We start from the raw sequence: 6,354 nt of genomic DNA, 5'->3' as shown, positions 1-6,354 counted from the left end.
GTTCTTTCCTTGGTTGCTTCTGTTCATGCATTGGATTAGAGGGTTTAAGCAGCTGTTCCTGTATCATCTGATGATGATGATCACAATCTGCAGCTCACATTTAGCAGGCAGTAATCCAGACACTCCTGATGGTTTCACTGCAGGTAAGGTTAGGCACTTGTTTTATCCAGAATCGAATCTCCACATAGAAACATGAGCTCAGCCCTGAAGACACCCACCAGCTTGGCTTTTTTTTTTTTTCTCTCTCTCTGTGACATGGCTGTTTCTAGACTGACTTTGCTGCACTGAATCTGTACCAAAACATTAAAACTCCCAGCAGGAGGTTCTGTGCCTGCTCAGTCTGCACAGCTTGGCTGCACACAGCCAGTGCAGCAAAACATTCCCTGGGAGCTGACAAAATGTCCTCCCTTCAGAGCCAGGGGAGACAAATAATCTCACCAGTGCTCACTTGCCCTCACTTCTCAAAAATTAACTGTTAGGTTTTTATCTCTTTAGGTTTCTATTGAGATAGATTTTTCAGATAGTGATGGTTTAGTTTATTTAAGAAAAAATCTCTTGCAGAAGGCACTGTCACAGTTTGCACACTTGAAATGTTTTACTGCAGTGTGATTTAATTGAACTTTGAGATGCTCAAAGAATTATTAAAGGTAGGTTGTTCCCATACCAGTATCTTAGTTAACAAAATATTAATGAATCTTCAGTTTATTACAAATAAGTTTTTGTGTTATGAATGTAAATTGATAAGAGCCCTAGCATAGTAACATAGCTGTTGTCTCTAAAACGCTAATGGCAGACTAAGAAAAAATTAGTAGACTAATTCTACTTGTAAGGGTTTGTTTTTTTTTAACCTTTTATACATCAAATGTCAATACCATAGAGTTACAAAGTTTCCAGTGTTTATTGCATGCTTTTTTGTAATGTTTGTATCAGCTAGTTACCAGGAACTCCTCGTTTCAAGTCTTCACGCTGATTAAAAAATGAATGCTCAAGTGGTTTTTGGCAGGACCTTTAAAAAAAGGGTAAAAAAGTTCATCTGGGCACACAAATCTTAATAAAGTAACTTGTTGATACTGAGATATAAACCACTGCACTATGACAGATATATTCATTACTGTTGACAATCTTTTTCAAGCAGATCAGGAATTGTCTGTGTTGCTTGTAAAAAGCTCAGCTGTGCTGAGTAGAATGTGTTTACTGAACAATCAATGGCAATTGATTAAATTCTGAACTACCAGCTTTTACACAAAGTATATTCTCAACAGATATTTCAACTTCTTGTACAGTTATGTTCCAAATAGAGATTTTTACACACAAATGCCTTGCAGGTAAGTATCACTTAGTACCTCTATAATACTGGGGCATATCCTTCTGCATAAGAATTCCATTTGGAAAATAATATACACTACTGAATGCTGTTAAAAAATCAATATTGCAGAAATTGATAATTGAAACCTTGATATTTATTTTTATGTGATCCAGCTGAATTTCTTGGAAGAGAGCCTGGATTCTAAAAGCAGTTTTGAGACATTTGATGTTAGCTTAAAACCTGTTGATTATACAATGAATTCACATTAAAGCAAATGTGGATATTCTGGTTGAATACACCATTTTTAAATTATAGCAGTAATTAATAAAACACATCTGGAGTTCTGTTTGGTTTTTGAAATCATAATGGTTGCTGGATTTTAGCTTTAATCTGTGTCCTGGTTTCAGCTGGGAGTTCACTTTCTAGTAGCTGGTCTAGGGCTGTGTTTTGGAGTTAGTGAGAGAATAATGTTGGTAACAAACTGATGTTTTAGTTGTTGCTGAGTCCTGCTTGCTCTAAGTTAAAGGCTTTCCAGTTTCCCATGCTGTGCAGTGGGCAGGTGTTACAAGGAACTGGGAGGGAGCAGGGCTGGGACAGCTGGCCTGCACTGGCCCCAGGGACATTCCATACACTGTGCCAAGCACAGACGTGGGGGAAGCTGGCCAGGAGCCACTGATTCTGCTTGGGGACATTCTGGGCATTGGTCAGGGGGCATTGAGCAACTGTAGTGTGCATCACCTGTCTCTACTGGGTTTTATTTCTCACTTCCTTTGTTGTCTTTTCATGACAGTTGTGGTATTATATTTTACTTCAATTATTAAATTGTTCTTATTTCAACCCATGGGTTTTGCTCTTTTTTTTCCCATCCTCCTCCCCATCCCAGCAGGAAGTGAGGGTGGTGAATGAGCAGTTGCATGGTACCTAATTGCTGGATGGAGTTAAACTGTGACAGACCTTTGTGGTGCCCAATGTTGGGCACAAAGGATGGAGATAACAACAGACCTGACTGCAGTGTGTAAAAACAGATTTGTTACAAGCATTCATTATATTAATTTAATAGTCAGTGGTCACTGTGGTGTTTGTTCTCAGAGCTGTTGTGCTTGTTCTCAGGTTTGTGTCATGTGATGATGTCCTTGGTGTCCAAGTTCCCTTTGTGCTGTTTATCATCTCTGGGGGCTGGGCTAAGGTTGATTCTGTTGTACTTTATTATGCTGGTTTATGGTGTAATAGAATTGCTGGTTGTGAAACAAAGGAAAAACAATCACAAATGGGGGGTTCTTCCAGGAAAACTGCTGCTCCAATCTCCAATGGGCAGTTCCCCACACAGAGAGGAAGAGCTGATCTTACTCCTGGTCCTGTGGAAAAAAAAATTCAAATCCATTTTTACAAGAAGCAGGGAATCCTAACACCACTACTAGAGAGGCCCTACCTCCAGCCAGGTGGATCAGATGTCCTGGCACAACAGACCCACAGGACTGTAGGGCTCTAGCAGATACCTGTGCACAGTGTGTCCCAATGCCATCAAGCATCAAGGGCCAGATCCAGTTTTCCTTTGTTCCCCATCCCACTGGATGTGAGGAGCTGTGTGGTACCTAGCTACCAGCTGGGGCCAAACCATGACAGCCTCTTTTCCTTTAAACAGTTCTGGTGCCACAGTAAAGCTCCAGAGAGAGGTGAAAAAGGCTGCTGCTGAGAGCTGCATCCCTCCTTGGCCTCTCTGAAAAGAAAGGTGACATCTGGGCTGGCCCATTTTGCTCACTCACATACAGTAACTCTCAGTCAAATACTGGGTGGGATCTGCCACCAAGGACCCCACACACCTGCTCAGTGTCCTGGGCTAAGCATCCCAGAAACATCAGACACAGCTGCTGCTCTACAGAATTGCAAAATGAGGTAAAATATGAGAATAAAGCCATTTAAACCCAGCACTGTTACATTCAGATGTGGTTAATGTTAATGCACATTTTCCTTGAGGCTGCCCCACTGTAGTGTGCAGGCAGCCAGTCACATGCATGGAGGTTACAATCAGGACAATATTCTTGGCCAGGTGGTGTAGCCATCAGCCCAAGAATCAGTTTGCTGTTACAACAAGGGGGAGTGGAAAAGGCTGAATGTGTGTAACATGTTACAGTAGGCAAGAGCCATCTTACTACTCTTGTTTTGTACAGCTGCAGTGTGCCTGCCTTCAAGGTAAAAGGCTCTACCTTCAATATAAGTAACTTAAATTATTGTTTTGTATAGTAATACCAAAATATGTGCTTTGCATTGGGATGGCTGATTTTTGTTACATTGAAAAATTCCGGATGGTACATACAGAAAATCACTAGGATAAGGAAATAATTGTATCTCAGTCTTCTAGATTCTTGAAATCACCTCTAATTCTTTATAGTGAGTTTACAGTTCACAGTTGTAGGTTTTAATCACGAAGCTGTGATGGCACTGTGTGGATTACAGCTTGGGAAAGTTTCAAATAATTCTGGTTACAAACATCGTATTTGTATTGCAAAAGTTCTCAACTAAAAAATATACATATAAAAATCAACTAGCTATGTAAATTTTTATTACCCTCCCATTTGCTAACATATATTACTTAAAATGCCTTGCTTTTAGTATATGTATCTCAGTACTTATTAGTTTTTTTTTTTTTTTAAATACAGAAGCCTAGTAGTCTGTTGCCTTTTAGTTGTCCTGGAAAGTCTCAGTTTATTCAGGCCTTCCAGGGTATGGTGGAGCACACAAGAAATTTTTAGATTTTCTTACTCTCTGACCTGATTTTGCTTTGTCACATAAAGCTGTCCTCCCTCCCAGAGATACTGTCACATGGAAAACTGCTCCTAACAGTGCCTTGGACTGGGTGTAGTAACTTGTTAACCTCTTGTGTAATGCAGGAAGGATGAAAAACTTAATAGAAGGTGAACACCCTTCCCTGCAACCTATCAACAACAATCTTCTGATATTGGTGCTGTGTCACTGCAGGTTAAATTGCTCAGGCAGGAGGACTCACTGTTTACTTCCTCTGTGCTTCTTTCAGTGCAAAAAAAACCCCATAATGGCCTGATAGAGACATTCCAGCTGTATCACCTGAACAGCACAACAGGAGCAGAAAATTGGGTTTGCACCTCTGGATGCTTACAGAGTGGCATTAAATCTTGTGCAGGATAGTTCATAGACTTTGTTCTCTCTTAACCATGGGGTCAGTTTGCAGACAAAGGGCCATAACTCTGAACACCTTATGGCTGTTCCATCAATATATGATGGAGCATATATGATGGAATGCATGATTTGGTGGTTTCATTTTCAAAAGCACAAAGGAGCTGCCAAAAAGATGTGGTTAGAATGACACATCCAGGCCGAGCTGCCTCAGGTTATTGTTATCCTTCATAAAACTTTGGGCCTCTTCCTCAGAAAGTCCTCTAAGTGGAAGTTCTCAGCCAGGGGATTACACTAAATGGATTCTGCTTTGAGCGAACATGAGACTTATTTGTCTGCTCAAGGAGCTCAGGTCAGTGTAAACCAGCTCAGTGTTATATTCAGTTATGCACTTGACACAGTTGGTTTGAAATAAATAAAATCACAGCCTCATTTTCCTGGGGTTCACATGAGAAGATAAAACATCCTTGGCTCGCACAACAAAACAAGGCAAGTGTGTCAGTCTTAAAATAAATTAAACAAGTCACCCTGTTACCCTGGTCACGGTGATTATGCTGCTTGCACATTGCACAATGAAATTTCCTTCTCGTCTGTGTCACTGAGTGCACGTGTCACCTTTGCAAGCAGCAGAGCTGGCTATCCCTGCCCTGACCTGGGGCTCCATCCTGCAGGGAGCTGTACAAAAGGAAACATGTAACAAAGCTAATTCAGGTAATTTATTTTGTGGCCTCACATTGCCTCGTGCTTTCAGAAATGGTGAGGGTGAGGTTCAGACAACACACACATCGTGCTAGTGCCCATCTGCATCTGGAGGCAGGCTCCAGCATCTGGATATGGGTGGAATTGGGGCTTCTGCTGTGTCCTGAGGTGTGTGCCTGCCCATTGCAGTAAACTGGGTTTGGAGAAGTAATTCAGTCTAGTCAGACCATGGTGGCTAAGAGCTCTGGGTAAAGTAACCTCAGATTCAGAAATTCAGCCATATCCACAGAACACTGCATTCCCACTAAAATCAGTAACACTAGACTTACAGCTTAAATGGCAGCAGGAAGCCACTCCTTCTCTCAGGTACAGTTTCACCTTAGGAGTGATCTTGAATTGGAAATAACCCCACAAGAAGTAGCATGCATGCTGTGAATGGCAGCAATATGCATTTCACATTTTTAAATATATTTCATTATAATATCACTGGTTTACCTTGTTATCTGCCCTGCTCAGAAGCAGGTAAGTATGATTTTCCACACCTTATACAACAGGAATTCATAATGTAAAGCAATTTAGTAAGTTAGGGAGATCAAATCACAAGCCAGTAAAAAAACTAAACACTAATACAGTGTGGCCCCATACATTCAAAAATCCACTAAGAGATCCTGCATTACAAGAGACCTGCAAGATCTGCAGGTATTAGAGAAAAACGAGCCACTTAAAAAATCCTCTTTCTCTCCTGAGGAATCTCCTGCATGCACAGCTCATCTCTCAGATTATTGTTACATGTCACAATAATTCTCCAGGTCTAAACTGTGTCTTCAGCTGGCAGGAGGGCTGTCACAGCACATTACAGTGATGGCAATTAGCTAACTCAATCAAAGAGATTTCCAGGTTTGGCTTTGCCTCCCCTGCCATGGTTACGTGGACTGGGCTGGTGTGCAGTGTTCATGGCTGTTCACTGGCAAATTTGCATCCATCCCCAATTTCCAAATTATGCTTTTTGGTAGGATTCAAGGTATCCAGGCAACTACTGTCTCCAAGGATAGCTGAATTCAGTTATCTTCCCATATACTTGATATCAAGCTCTTAATTTTACTGTTTCATACCCTGGCAAAATTGGACACTTCATAGGACAGGCCTGATTTTCCTTACCAAATACAACTCAATTCCTTGCACTCCCATCTAAGGTTTGC

The sequence above is a fragment of the Erithacus rubecula genome (assembly GCF_903797595.1).
Source record: "Erithacus rubecula genome assembly, chromosome: 11".
NCBI classification, from domain to species: Eukaryota; Metazoa; Chordata; class Aves; order Passeriformes; family Muscicapidae; genus Erithacus; species Erithacus rubecula.
The sequence above is the reverse complement of the archived record's forward strand: the minus strand, read 5'-3'. Positions refer to the sequence as shown.